General features: G+C 42.9%; 2 pseudogenes; one reads left to right on the top strand and one right to left on the bottom strand.

Annotated features, from left to right (window-relative positions):
- The first annotated feature begins 795 nt into the window (after window positions 1-795).
- LOC142443602 (E3 SUMO-protein ligase PIAS2-like) lies at window positions 796-2,643 on the top strand (annotated as a pseudogene).
- A 2,507-nt stretch (window positions 2,644-5,150) lies between these two features.
- Window positions 5,151-5,516, bottom strand: LOC142442383 (mitochondrial import inner membrane translocase subunit Tim13 pseudogene; annotated as a pseudogene).
- Between the last annotated feature and the right edge of the window lie 9,182 nt (window positions 5,517-14,698).

The following is a 14,698-nucleotide window of genomic DNA, read 5'->3' as shown; positions in this document are numbered from 1 at the left end:
CAATGTATGGATGTATGGATTGTGATAAGAGTTGTATGAGCCCCCCGATAAAATGATGTATATAGAAAAAAACCCACCTCAACATTTATACATTGTTGCTAACTGAACTCCAGTCTTGATTCAAATTGTCTGCCTCAGAATTCCATCTAGGATACGGCATTTAACTGTCCTCTGTCTCTATCTCTTGGTTTTGCTGTCGTAAGCTGCTCTCAAGCCAGCCCGGCCTCTTGGGGACGCCATGGACCATACAAGGAGGGGCTGCCCGCTGTTCCGCTCTCCCCATGAGCAGTTGGGCGGGGGTTGCTGTGATTCCCGGGTGCACTGGCTGATTTCGCAGAAGTACCTCACCAGGCCTTCCCCATTTGTGCATTTGGTTTGCAGCTCCCCTGAACCTGCTTAGCATCCCAGCAACACGCCAGCGGCCACTGAGGATGGACTGTAACTGGGAATTGAACACAAATCTTTCACATGGAAGATGGGGATTTTACCAGGGCACCACCAAAGGTACCCTAGACTCTATTGGTCAATGAAGACCTGCCCATCTTTACAAAGCTCTCAGGCCGGGTGGTGGCAGCGGCCTGGGCCCTGTTCTGGAGGCAGCGGCCCTGGTGGCGGTGGCATGGCGGCGGCCTGGTTGGCAGCATCAGGAGGGGGTGCCCGCGGCTGTTGCAAAAGGCAGATTCTGAAGAGCTGAGGAGGCTGCTGATGAGAGAGAGGGCAAGTACGGTAGCTTGGATGGAGGTTTTAGGTCTTGCCGCCAGGACTTGGCCTACAGCTCCGGGTTGGTTGCTGAATATGGTTTCTAGTTTTCGGGTTTCTGTCCCACACGTGTTGCTAGGCTTCACTGGACGGCCTGAAAGTGGCGAAAGCATGACCTCCTGGATGAGGGCACTGCATTTATTGGAGAGTGGCCACAGCCCTGTGGCTCAGATTCAAATCAGAGAATTTTCTGGACGCCGCTACTATCCACGGGCACTTGAAGGGCTTTCTGATGTATCCACAAGAAAGCCATCCGTTTGCAGTTGGGATGGTAGCTTCCCACGTGTAGCACTGGACTTGGCCGTGGCTGGGATTCGTTCATTGCTTTCCACTTCGGTGACACTTTGCTCCCCATCCTCTCCAGTTGATCCTGGGCTACTTCAGGAAACCAAGCCTACGTTTGCGGGGCAGCAGCCATCTGCCCCCATCCCTCCCGTCCATCCTGATGTGCAGCTAAAACACTGCCCTTTTCTGACGTCCTAGATGTCTGCATCAAGCCCATGAGTTTAGTACAAAGCATTCTCCAATGATTTCAAGAAGAGTTTTTTGTTTTTTTCTCTGACACCTTAACAAGATGAAGAGAGATGCATTTCCAGTGATTTTTTTTTGTCAGGTAGAAGGGGGGATTACACAGTCTAAGTTCAGCTGCGACTTGGCCTGGCAGAGACAAATGGCCCCCAAGAAAATAAGTGTCCCAGTAGTGTATCGAAGTCATCGGAAGCTGTTTCCTTTGCCTGGCTATGTGCCACCACCTGAACTTGGAATCACACAGAAGTGCCCAGGGCAGCCCGTGAACAGTACATCTCTTGTTCGGTTATCTTCAGCTGTGCCAAACCGGATTTCTATTTCTTGGGCATCCAAAATTGGCAAGTATTAATCCATGTCTGTATATCTTGTATGACAACTCATATCTGCCATGTTATTGTAGAGATTAAAAATGAAGGGGGAGCGGGTAGGGAGGGGGAAAATGAGGAGCTGATATTAAGGGCTCAAGTAGAAGGCAAATGTTTTGAGAATGATGATGGCAACACATGTACAAATGTGCTTGACACAATGGATGGATGTCTGGATTGTGATAAGAATTGTACAAGCCCCCAATGAAATGATTTTTTTATAAAGAATGATATTAGAAACCCTGATCATTCCAGAGCATTCATTAAAGAAAAACTTACTGCTGATCCTAACAGTGAAATTGCCACCACTAGCCTTCGGGTGTCCTTGATGTGCCCTTTCGGGAAAACGAGGCTGACAATCGTTCTGGGCATGACTTGTACACATCTGCAGTGTTTTCACGTTGCTCTTCGCCTGCACAGCAGAGTGAAGAAGCCTGCCTGGATCTGCCCTGTGTCTGACAAAAAGGCTGCCCAGGAAAGGCTCATATTGGATGGGCTTTGTATGGCAATTCTCAATGATGAAATCACATTTCAAAAAGATGGTTCCTGGTGTCCAATGAGACCAAAGAAAGAAGCTATGAAAGTGCCCAGCCAGCCATGCGCAAAAAATAGAAACCTCAAGCGTTCTCAGTAAGCCTTGTTCAGTGACTGTTAGCCAATGACACAAGCAGAAGAAAGTGGATGTTGTCGACCTAACCACAGAAAGCTCTTCTGATGAGGACGAAGCCCCTCCTGCCAAAAGGAAATGCATCTTTATGTCAGAAACACCAAGCAGCCCCACCAAAGGGGTTCTCATCGATTGGCCCAGTGTAAGGGTGCCCAGTGTGACTTTGATCCTGCTGAGATTCCGCCTTCACGAACAGACTACTCAGTACGATTCCACCACATGCCAATATCAAGCACGTGATCAGATTTGCCAGGAGAACAAAGGAGAAATGATATTAATAATGAACTGCAGCTTGGAGAATCTTCTGATACTGTGCAACAGTGAATGCAAAGTACAGCAAAGTATTTGTGTTTCTGGAATGGAAAGCAGCTGGATTATTTCAAGAGAAATAAAAGGACTGCCTGGTTATTGCTAGTGCCATACTGGCGGGTCGTATCACGACAAGTTGAAAATGCTAAACGTCTACATACTTAGTCTTGTAATAATCATGTTCTCTTAGAGTTTATGGCTCAAGAAGAAGAAAATATGTTGTCATCAATGAGGAGAAGCCTCAATATTTTCACATCATGTGTTTAAAAATAGAAGTTTTCTCAATGTTAATAAATACAGACTGCACAGCCACTGTTTTAGACATTAAAAATAAAGAAAGAAAACTGTTCATTACCTTAGCAGTTTGTGGGAAGCCTGATCAGGTCGTTTGTAGAATGGCCTTCAGTCGGCCCAATGTTTTTCTCACGGCTACATTGGGTTATGTGTTTGTGAGAAGAATTCCATAGTGATGAAGACCTGTTCTCATCACATGCTAAGAGCACTATAGGCTATCAACATGATCGCTCAGCGAGGCTGCCTACTTTTTAAAAATTTAACAGTTTCATTGACATATAATTCATATATCAGACAATTCAAGGGCTTAAACATAATAAAAAGAGGTGCAATTATCATCACAATTTTAGAACATTTTCTTCATTCTCCCACTCAGTATTAGCCCTCCATTACCCAACATCCCCTACCATATGTAAGAAACTATTAATCCAGTTGTTGTCTCTATAGATTTACCTATCCTAGATTTCAAAGAAAGAAAATCATACCCAACCCCCACCCAATAACCATAAAACAGCAAAACCTTCATGGGGGAAAAAAAGGCAGAAAATAATAAAAACTAGAACACACTAGGGGGTACTTTAAAAAAAGCATTTTTTCAAAGGCATTTATTTATTTATTTAACAAAACAACATTATCCCTTTCAAGGTACTCTCCATTACACTTAATACATTGTCAAATCTACGAGTCCATTCCTGGAAACATTTTTCAAACTTATCTGCTTGGATGGCTGACAGCACCTCCTGGTTTTTTCTTCACGTTTTCAAAGTAATCAAATCACTGTCCTTTCATGTCTCTCTGCATTTGTGGAAACAAAAAGAAGTCACATGGAGTGAGGTCAGGTGAGTCAGGTGCACGGGGAAAGAGAAGCATGCTGTTTTTTGCCAAAAATTGGAGCACTGAGATGGCTTCTTGAACAGGTGCATTGTTATAATGGGAAAACCAGTGGCCCATCTGCCACAAACCAGGCCTTTTTATTGCACACTGTTATGCAATATTTTCCATACCTCTAAATAGAAAGCTTGATTAACAGTCTGACATGGTGGAAGGAACTCCAAATGCACCATGTAAGAGTTGACATTTTCATCTGGGAAGCTGGTGGATGTCCAGAAAGAGGTTTGTCATCAATTGACATTACACCTTTTTTGAAATGAGCAAACAACTCATACACTTGAGTTTTTCCAGAAGGGCTTTCCTTTAAGCTTCAACATCACAACAGTTTCTGCGGCATTTTCCTCCAAGCATAAAACAAACTTTCACAGCCACACACTGTTCTCTTAAATCAGTCATCACAAAAAAACAAGGTTCAAGCGAAACTACTGCAATGAAAAAATTCCCTGTGACCAGAAAGAACCTTCCCAGATGACACCACTGGGTGCTGCCTAGTGGGGAAAGTGTGTAGTGTGGAACCTCTGCTCTGCTCAGCACAATTCTGAATTTATTATTTTTTTTGGGGGGGGTACCACTTTTATTTTAAATGGGGAGAACACATGATAAGGTGTTAATTTTTTAACCTAACTACATCTGCATCAGTCCAATTTCCAGTGCACTCTGATAGGAAAGCTATTCAAACCCTAGTTGGTGGTCACAGGGGATTCCCTGGAGCCTTAATTCATGTGGGGACCCTACAGATGGATATTGGGCTTCCACTGTCATCCAGAGTCTTATGTTAACCAGGTCCTCAGAATTGCAACTCTAATACAATTCCCTCCTCTAGCCTTGAATTTTCTTATTTATAATTCTTGAATCAGAAAGGCTGGGGTGCTTCCTTTGTGAAGATTTAGCTGACACCTCATTTAGATGGCTGCTAGTTTCGAAACAAACCTTTAAGACCTCAGATGCTATTCTTCCTGATAGTTGAGCACCATCTACTTTCTTCACCTCACTTTGTTTTTTTTTCGCTTTTCAGCAGTTTATTTCACAGCCTAAAGTGGATTTGGCTCAGGTGAGTGCAAATCGGCTCTGGCCTGCCTGCCCCACCCTCCCACCAAAGTCCAAACATGAAGGGTTGCATGGGGCATGAAGTCGACCTTGGAGCACAAAGGGGGTCTCCGCGGCATGACCCCGAGTTGCCAGCATGTTAGGAAGGCACTGGGTCCCCAGACTCAACTTACACTGGAGGCGGACAGGGTGAGGTTCAGTGTCCAGTGAGGGGCAGTCCAGGCGCTACGGAACCACGTTTCTTCGCTGTCCCATCTCAGAATGTTTATGGATAAGGGCATGGGGGTTCGTTACATGTTAGCCCGCTCACGCTGCAACTGCGAGTTGTAGGCATGGGATACCGTCTTCCAGGCGTCCACGTAGCGGTCCATGCACATGGCGATGCACTTCTGCTCAGAATTATCCAGGGAGCCCCCAGGCTTTCCTATGCACTTCCGGAAGCACTTGTCCGTCATCCTCTGTAAGAACTCCTGCGCGTTGGCGACGGCAATCTGTACTTTCACCTGCTCCATGATGACACTGGCGTCCAGCTTCCGGCCCCCTGAGTTCCCGAAATCTGAACTGAAGCCGCCGGGCCTCCCTTGGTCTGCAAAGTCACCCGGACCGCCGCCGCGTGCGCCGACCCGTATTGGCCCACGCTTTGTTATAGTACCCATATCTTCAGTGATCTCCTCATGAAGACAAAATTGAGTAGGACTACATCATAATAGGACTTACAAAATCCATTGAGTACAAGCTCAAAATCCATTATCTATCTAAAAAACCATATATCAATGGTTTATATATATCCCTAGTCCACTTTAGAGACATCGTGATCCTTTATTGAGAGATAATTTAAATCATCCCCATGGGGCTTATGGTAATTCTATTGATTGTGATTGTATAATTCATTTAGCTAGTGGTATAGAATTTAAAATATTATTGAGAAAAGGAACACATACATGTATAGGACAGCTTTTTAGACAAAAACACATAGATTATTGACTTGTACAGATTAAAAACTTAAGTGCCTGGATACCTTTTGCACAAATAAGGTTGCCAGTCTTGATCAATGACCAATGTAGTATTTGTCGGGTACTGTTGTGCAAAATTGCCTTTCCCTACTCTACTCTTTGGAAGTAAGTTCTGAAGCACAGCTCATCCTTAAAGAAGAAGGAATTAAAACGGGGGAGAAACAAAAAAGAAGGGATTAATTTCCATATCCTGGATGGGGAAGATCTACATATACACATTGGAATTATTCATTAAGAAAGATTTCTGTGTGCTCTCTCATTTATGTATTCAATCATCTATTTTTTTTACCAGTGTGGAATAATGGTTGTGTGTTCTTCTTTGAAGTCTCTGGGTGGCACAAATGGCTGGCATGCTTGGTTGCTAGAGGTTCCCTCCAGCCTGGAGTTGCTCTGTTATGTCCGCTGTGCCCGTGAACCTCAGGTGCACACAGCTTGGGTTAAACTGAGCGCAGGTGTTACTAAGCCACTACTTCCTGAACCCTTTTGCAAGATGCATAGATGATAATTTGTGGTAATGCTGAAAAACCCCACCCTCACTCTCAATCACGGAAAGTGTTGAAACCTTCCTATGGAAAATTCCTATATGCAGTTCCACAGAGAAATCTCATATTGCAATTGCAATTGCTAAACCATGGTGATATAAACTAATGCAGGACATGTTATTACCAACACATATTTGACAGCCTAAGTTATTCCTGGTGAAGACACTTTTTATTTAGTAACTCTTCTACCACATAGGTGCCTTGGTGGTGAGTGGGTTACAACAGTGGGCTAATACCACAAGATGGGTGGTTCAAACCCACCAATTGTTCTTTGGAAGAAAGATGAGATTATTGTCTCCTGTGAAGATTGATAGTCCTGGAAACTCCACAGAGTAGTTCTTCTCTCTCCTGTAGGGTCACTCTACGACTCAGAATTAACTCCATGGCAGTGGGTTTTGTTTTTCTACCATCTATTTATGGCAAGTCCCTAATACAATTAAAATCTGAAAAAGTTGGAAACCAGTGTAAGGTGGAAACCTGTCAGAGAAGAAAATGCAAACATCTTCCAGTGACAGAGAGCAGTGTTGTTAAGACTGCAAACTGTCAAAGGTGGGAAACGCCTGCAAAGACCAGGAAAAACAAGGCATTCCCATTGAGTTTAAATTCCCATAGATTTTGCTCTATTTTTTTTTACCCTAAATACATTCTGTTTTTTCCTAATGACTCAGAATGCTAATTTCTTCCTCTTCCTGGATCCCTAAGCTTTCCTTTGATTTGTTGTTTTTCTTTTGGGCACAGAGCCCTGTCATCTATCCCAGAGGAGCCAAGAAAAGCAATTTTTAAATTTATCTATTAAAAATGAGCTTTTCAGAATTAACCATAATTGCTAAACATAAAATAACAAGATGTCGCAAGGTGACATACTGCAATGGAGAATCATGTGCCATATGAATACCTCAATCCCTATTTTCAGAAGAAAAAGTGAGGCCCTGCATGAGGGAAATGACTTGCTGGTGGAGGCCATTCCAGACCAGGCTGACAGGGCCCTATGGCTCCCTCCATTCGTGTCTCTTTTCTTCCTGTCCCTTCCTCCCTTCACCCAACACCACAGGCACTCTGCCTCCATCGCCTGGTGACTGTGGGGTGGGGATGGGGCAAGCTTACTAAGAAACAACAGGAAAAATGGTGGATGGAATGAAATCTTAGACAGGGATGGGATGCTATTGTATAGAAGTAAATGTCCGAGTATTTAAATGCTACAATGCTCTGATACAAATGGCTAGTTATTTTGGGATAATAATTCCTCATTTTCCTTAGAAATTCCTCATTTTCATTAAGCAGAATAAAGCAAAATGTTTAGAGATGGAGAAAAAGCCTAGTTGTCCTGGAGGCTGAAACTAGCCCCAAGTTGACCTAAAGAAAGACGCTGAAAAGAATGCAACAGAAAAAATGTCAAGTTCACTTCGAAGTCTACAAAATAACAATGCCACACAGAAGAAGGAGGAAGAGGGTCATATCCTTTCAATCACAACCTCCTCTGGTGAACCCTGCACACACTTCTGTAAGAACAAAATGTTAGCCTGAGAATCGGCTTGCTGCTTTTGTTACTTTCCCCAGGCCTGTAAGGTGGTTGTTGTTGTTTTTTAATGTGCACTTCCAGATCTTCTAGAAGTGTTTCAAATATTCTTTCCTTCTTTATGCATTGGAGATTAAATAAATAATAACTTTAATTAGTGTTTTGTTGGGGCTTGTGACTTAGACACTTTGACTTTGAAGATCAAAATAGTGTATACGTGCTTACATGTTATTTACTCTCTCCCACACACTGTAATGGTATCTGGCCATTTCTAATTTAACTTATCAGCATCCAACTGATTGGGTCACAGCATCTATTTGTACACACACCAGTAAAGCAGGAGGAGGGTGCACTGGTCAGAAACACTGGCCCTGATGTCTGGCTCTAAAGTCCATGTGTGGACTTGGTAAGTCTCTAGTTTCTTGGACCCTTGGTTCCTTTACAAAAAGGAATTAAGGTGCATGTTCTCTGAAAGGTGCTCACCACAAGGTCACACCTGACATATGTATTTCCTACATTTATAATCATCATCAGGATTCTGGAGTCAGGTGTGTTAAAATCCCAACTCAACTACTTTTTAACTTATTAATAGTCTCTATATTTTATCCTTAAAATAAGAATAACTATAGTGCTTATTTCAAAAAGGTTAAAATGTGTAAGCCCTTTATAGGCGTGTCTGGGAAACTGCAATGTCGATGAACATGAAACCCAAACCAGACCCACTGCCACTGAGTTGATTCCGACTCACAATGACCATGCTTTACTAGAGCACATGGCCCCCCACTTTCTACCACAGCATGACTGTGTCGGCTTAAACAATCAACCTTGCAGTTAGCAGCCTCTTGCTTAACCCACCATGCCACTGGGCCTCCTTCCAATAAGCACCCACTGTCAGGGAGGCTCGTAGTGGCCCCACAGGACAGAGAAGAGCTGCTCATTTCAGATTTCTGAGACTTCAAATATTTACAGAAGCAGACAGCTTCATTTTTCTCTTCAAGGAGCGGATGGTGGATTGAACCTCTAACCTTGCAGTTAGCAGCTAAGCATTGACTATTTGTATTTTATGTTATTTTAAAACTGCACTGTCTAACATGGTAGTTAGAGGTGACTATGAAGCGCATGAAATGCAGTTAGTGTTCATTGAGATGTGATCTAAGTATAAAATAAACATGGAATTTTGAAGGTTGAATATAAAAAAACCAACTCAAATGTTTACAAAATATTTATTAAATATTAAGCTGGTAATATTACAAATGCAGTGAGTTAAATACAATATTAAAATAATTTTATTTGTTCCTTTTTACCTTTTAAAGGCAACTGTAAGAAACATTAAAAATACATACTTGGCTTTCATTCTATTCATGTAGGCCAGTATCCCTGAAAGGAGACTTATCAGTTTAGTTGAAACTCCAGGACAGCTGTGACATGGCTTCACTGCTGCCCTGAGACATTGGTGTGTGTACAGAGTACAGATAGACACAGGGACTCAATTATTTGGATGCTGATGTGCTAAATTGGAAAACGACCAGATAGCATCACAGTGTGTGGGTGAGAGTAAACAACAGGTAAGCACGTATACACTATTTTTTGATCTTCAAAGTTGTGAGGTTTCTTTTTATCATAATTAAGAGTGATTTCTTTTTTAAGTAAAGGGATTATGAAGTACTGAGAGTTACCATTTGCATTGCCAAAGAAATTGATGCAATTGAAGGCTGTATTAACATTCCCAGAATCAATGTTCCTTTGGCATGTGTTGTCCAATTTCAGGGTTTTGTTTGAAGAGAGGCTTATGTAATCTGAAGCATTTCCCTGGTAAGACCCCCTAGGAAGATGAGAGGCTCCCGTCTGCATGCCATGAAGGGAGGAACTGGAGACCATTAAGGATCGGAACATCTTCAGCCAAGTGAGAAGACTTGAAGGGAGACATGATAGCTGATCTCAAGTACCAGAAAGTCTGCCATGTGGGACGAGGGTTCATCCAGATAATTCAACAAGTTCCAGAAGTGCAACTTTAATATAAAGGAAAAAAATTAAGATTAACATTATATTAGACCTCTGTAATAGGAAAAATATATAAAAAACGAAGATAAAAGCTTTCTTTCTCCCCCCCCCCCCCGCCCCCTTCTAACCCTAACCCTAACCCTAACCCTAAAGGATAAAAACATTCATAACAAAGAGAACAGACTTTGGAGACTGCCAAGGGGAAGTGGTTGGGAAGGAAGTTCAAGCAATGACCAGACTGGTGTTGGGTATTAAGTTGACTGTAATGGAATGTAGGAGTTTGGAAGAGGGAGAAGAGAAACCAAGGAGTGGGTAAAGAGTAAACTATGGTGGGGGAGGGAGTGTGTGTGTGTGTGTGTGTGTGTGTGTGTGGTTCATTAGTAGTTTAAAATGTTGAATACCAAGTCAGTGATCTGAAATGTAAGCCTCCACCTAATTTACAAGAAAAAGAATGAAGAAGAAGAAGAAAACCACGTTAGCAAGTAACGGTGTACAAGACTGGAAAAGACGCCTCATAGAACCTTCAGGATTTTGTCACTAGAGATGTAAGCAGAGAATTATAGAGATTTAGGCATCATGTAGCTGGAAGACCTCCAAAGCCCATCTAATTCAAGGACTCCATGTTTAATGCTCTGCTATTAATTTGGAAAGAGAGTCGGCAAATTGTAAGCATTTGGTGGTGTTAGTGGGTTAAGAGTTGAGCTGTGAACCCCAAGGCTAGCAGTTTGAAACCACTAGCTGCTCCGCCGGGAAAGAAGAGGCTTTTTACTCCTATAAAGAGTTACAGTCTCAGAAACGCACAGGGGCAGCTCTGCCCTGACCTATAGGGTTCACCGTGAGGCAGAATCGACCGATGGCAGTGATTTTGTTTATGTGGTGGGCCACTTTTAAAATTAGCTTTCTTCTACTTTTTTTTTTTTTTAGCTTCTCTCACTGCCATGCCATTTCTAACTCAGTGACCTTATAGGACAGAGTAGAACTGTCCCCATGAGTTTCTAAAATTGTCACTTTTCGTGGGAATAGTAAGTCTCAGCTTTTTCCAGCAGAGCTGCTGAGATTCCTAACTGCCGACTTTGTGGTTAATACCCAACGTGTACCCCACTATGTCAGCGGGACTCCTTTTTTTTCTTTTATCTTAGAAGCTGTAGAAATGCAGTGGCTTAAGCTCAATTAAAGGGGGGGGCTGTTATTATTATAGGGATATATATAGAAAATAAGGATGTCACGAAAATTAGAAGGAGACGAACTGTGTTCCAGCAGGCTGGACTTCAACTGTAACAGGAATGGAGGTAGGATTTGTGAGCTTCCTCTCAGATGGTTGATTTCTTCTTTCTTGGGATATCTCACTCCATTCCTCTGTCATTGACTGGTTTCCTGTAACTTCTGACTCATCTGCTCCCTGATCATTCTACTTGTCTCTCAAAGCTTATGTGTCGGGCCTTGAGCCTGTTCCGTGATCTCACAGCTTAGCTTCTCCAACTTTTGTGTCTCAGTCTTTCTCGTTCCCAATCTCAGGGTTTTGAGAAAAATGATTGACCCGGCTTTTCAAGTCAGGTCACTGGCTACAGAACGAATGGCCTTTCTTGGGCGAGACTTATACTGCTCTACACAACGAGAGCTGGAAGTGTAATTTATGTGGGAGGGAACATTTCCACCGGAAGATGTGGGTGGGACAGGAAGTTTTGATATTTGTTGTAGCCCTACTGAAAGATGGATCTCTGGAGTTTATAGCTTAAATTTTGGTCATCCCTTTAAGCTTATTCCTTGTACTGAGAAGGGTGAACCTGTTCAAAAGATTCTGGGTTGGGACTAACATGAGAGGTTGCTCTGAGCAGGTGTTCTAGGATTTTGCTACACAAAGATGGTCTGCAGAATGGTAGCATAGGCATCCCTGGTTAGAAATGCAGACTCCAGGCCTCAACCTAGAACTGCGGGATGAAAACCTACATTTTCATAAGATCCATAGGTAATTCCTCTTCGTATTAAGATTGGAGAACAGCTCCTTAAGATGAACTGGTTTCATGTAGGATTCTCAGGGAGTGCAAATGAAAAGTAGCTGACTGACAAACTGGCAGTTCAAGACCACTTGAGGGCACTGGGGAGAAAGGCCTAGTAATGTGTTTCTGGAAAACTGGTCATTGGAAATTCTAGGGAGCACAGTTCGATTCTAACGTACTTGGGATGGCTGTGAGTCAGCTTCCAGTCAACAACAGCTGATACTGGGACAAATTGTCAAAGGCATTCTCTAGGAGTCTTCCAGTAGTATGCTATAAATGATTGAGAACCAATGGTCAACTGCTAAATTTTCAGGAATACTGTGAGCTGATCAACTTCATATATGATAGCTTGAAATTAACTAATGTGGAAGTATTTACACCAGGGGCATTGAAAAATGCTACAGACTAAGTTTTTCTTCTCCTGGGGAGCCAGTTGTTAAGCATGGACAGTTTGAAATCTCCGAATTCAATCTGGAGCTAAACTGGTCTCCTGGGGAGTGTGTGTGTGTGTCCCAGTGGTGGAGTGGTTACACACTGGACTGCTAACCGTAAGGTCAGCAGTTCTAAACCAGCAGAAAGATAAGGCTTTCTACTCCTGTAGACATTTACCATTTCAGAAACCCACAGGGGCCATTTCTACCCTGTCCTAAAGGGTTACTATGAGTCGGAATTTATGCAATAGCAGGGAGTGAGGGATTTTTTGGACAGAGAAGTTCCCATGTCTGGAGGGACAAGATAAATGAGTTTCAATTTCTCACTAAACTTTAATCTTTTGAATAACAGATCATTATTATAGGGAGTAATTTCTTTATTAAAAATAATGACATAAGCACAAGGTGGGCAAGGAATCTAGGCATAGATAGTGAAATCCAGGCAGGTGTTGGGAGTTCTCCTAGCAGACAGCCAAACTGTTTTGGGAACTGAAACTCACGTGCGGAATAGCAGTTTCTGTAGAGACAGGGAAAAGGCAAGAGTGAGCAGACTATGGCCCTAGCTCAGTAAGGTGCTTTTATAGACCATTTTACATTGAGTATAAAATTTTTAACCAAAACAACCTCCTCTCCCAAGTTAACGGCAGATAAGCATACAAATCTTTCAGGGTATTATCTTGGGAGTGGTTTGCACAGTGTGATCTCTGGACTATCATATCAGCATTACCTGGGAACGAGTTAGAAAGGAGCCCAACCCCAGACCTATGCTTCAGAAAGTCTAGGTGGCAGGGCCCAGCAGGATGAATTTTAACAAGTCCTGGTGGCACTCTCCAGTAAGCGTTGGATTGCTAACCTCAAGGCTGGTGGTTCAAACCTAACAGCCCCTCCATGAGGCAACCTGTTTCCATAACGATTTCCAGCTTTGGACACCCTTTACAGGGTCACGGTGAGCCAGAGTCCAGTCAACAGCAGGGGGTTTGACATTCCCCCACCCCCACCCCTCAGTGATCCCCATTAGGGAAAGGGGAAAAGCCATGCAGTTCCTTCTTGTTTTCCAATAGAGGAGCCATTTGCAAATAGAATCCCAACTGGAAAATGGCTGCGGAAGGCAGAGGACACAGATCAAGAGAGCCACAGGGTTAGGCAAACACACAGACGCTTTCCCAGGGAAATGAGCCAAGCAGACAGCTGGCATTTTGCCAGGACTCCTGGCGGTGGAAACCTTCCTAGAAATCAACTTGGAAAAGTTGTGTTAAAAAGTGAACTTTGAGGAACTGCATCTAAAGAGCTTTCTACAAGTGCTAATAAAAGTTCGACTAGGAAGACAGTGACCTCGAGGCACATGCTGGGACAAAAACCAGGACGGGTTATCTTAACAAATATGTAGATTTGGGAACAAGTATCTAAGATAGACTATTGCTTTTGTTCTTCTGCTTCAGAGCTCTCCTTGGTCCCTTAATAGTGACAACCCATAATGTTTATTGATGGTTTACTCAGTGCTAGGTACCGCAGCAGTACGTCACAGGATGATCTCATTACTAGCCCTACATCACAGATAAGAAATGAAAATGGTGCCCCAGAGAGATACAGTAACTTGTCCAAGTCACTCAGCTAATAAACTATGATAAATCTACTGCCTTGAGCTGACCTTGTAGACCCTATCCCAAGAGGTTTCCAAAGATAGCAATCTTTATGGTAGCAGACTGCCACATTGTCCTCACAGTGTCTAGTGGGTTTGAACTGCTGACCTTCCAGTTAGCAGCTTCGTGCTTAAGCACTGCACCATCAGAGCTCCTTATACACTGTGATTCCAGGATTCAAGCCTACTGCTTAACCATGACACAAGGAGAAGAACTTCATTATGTAGTAACTCTTCAGGGGTTTGGAGTTCTTATTTCAGAGCATTTAATTATTTAATATTATTTAATATGCATTTAATTATTTGTAGCAAACCTCTTTGCAATTTTTACAAGGTCTCACTCTACAGAACCTGTTTGTGTGTGGCTAGACTTACATAGTATCTGTACTCTGCCTGGGCCTCACCTGTCTAATGCCATCAAGTTTTGATCCTCAAAGCACACAATCCAGGTAAGCTGAACCCCTGCGGGGCAGTGATTTAGTAAGGTTGTTACTGCTAGCTAGCATCCTGCATGCTACTCTGTGTCTTGATGCTTAAATTCTCTTGCCCGAACAGGAGACAAAAGAAACTCTGAAAATGGAGGCCATTCATGGAAACCGGAGGGATGTAGTATTGAAGAACCAGGTACCTATACCTCAGGTATTTGTGCCTGAAAGGAACTCAGTAACTTTGCTCCAGTTCTGGCATCTACCCCCAAAT

The sequence above is a fragment of the Tenrec ecaudatus genome, chromosome 3 (genome assembly GCF_050624435.1).
Source record: "Tenrec ecaudatus isolate mTenEca1 chromosome 3, mTenEca1.hap1, whole genome shotgun sequence".
Taxonomy (NCBI): Eukaryota; Metazoa; Chordata; class Mammalia; order Afrosoricida; family Tenrecidae; genus Tenrec; species Tenrec ecaudatus.
The sequence above is the reverse complement of the archived record's forward strand: the minus strand, read 5'-3'. Positions and strand labels throughout refer to the sequence as shown.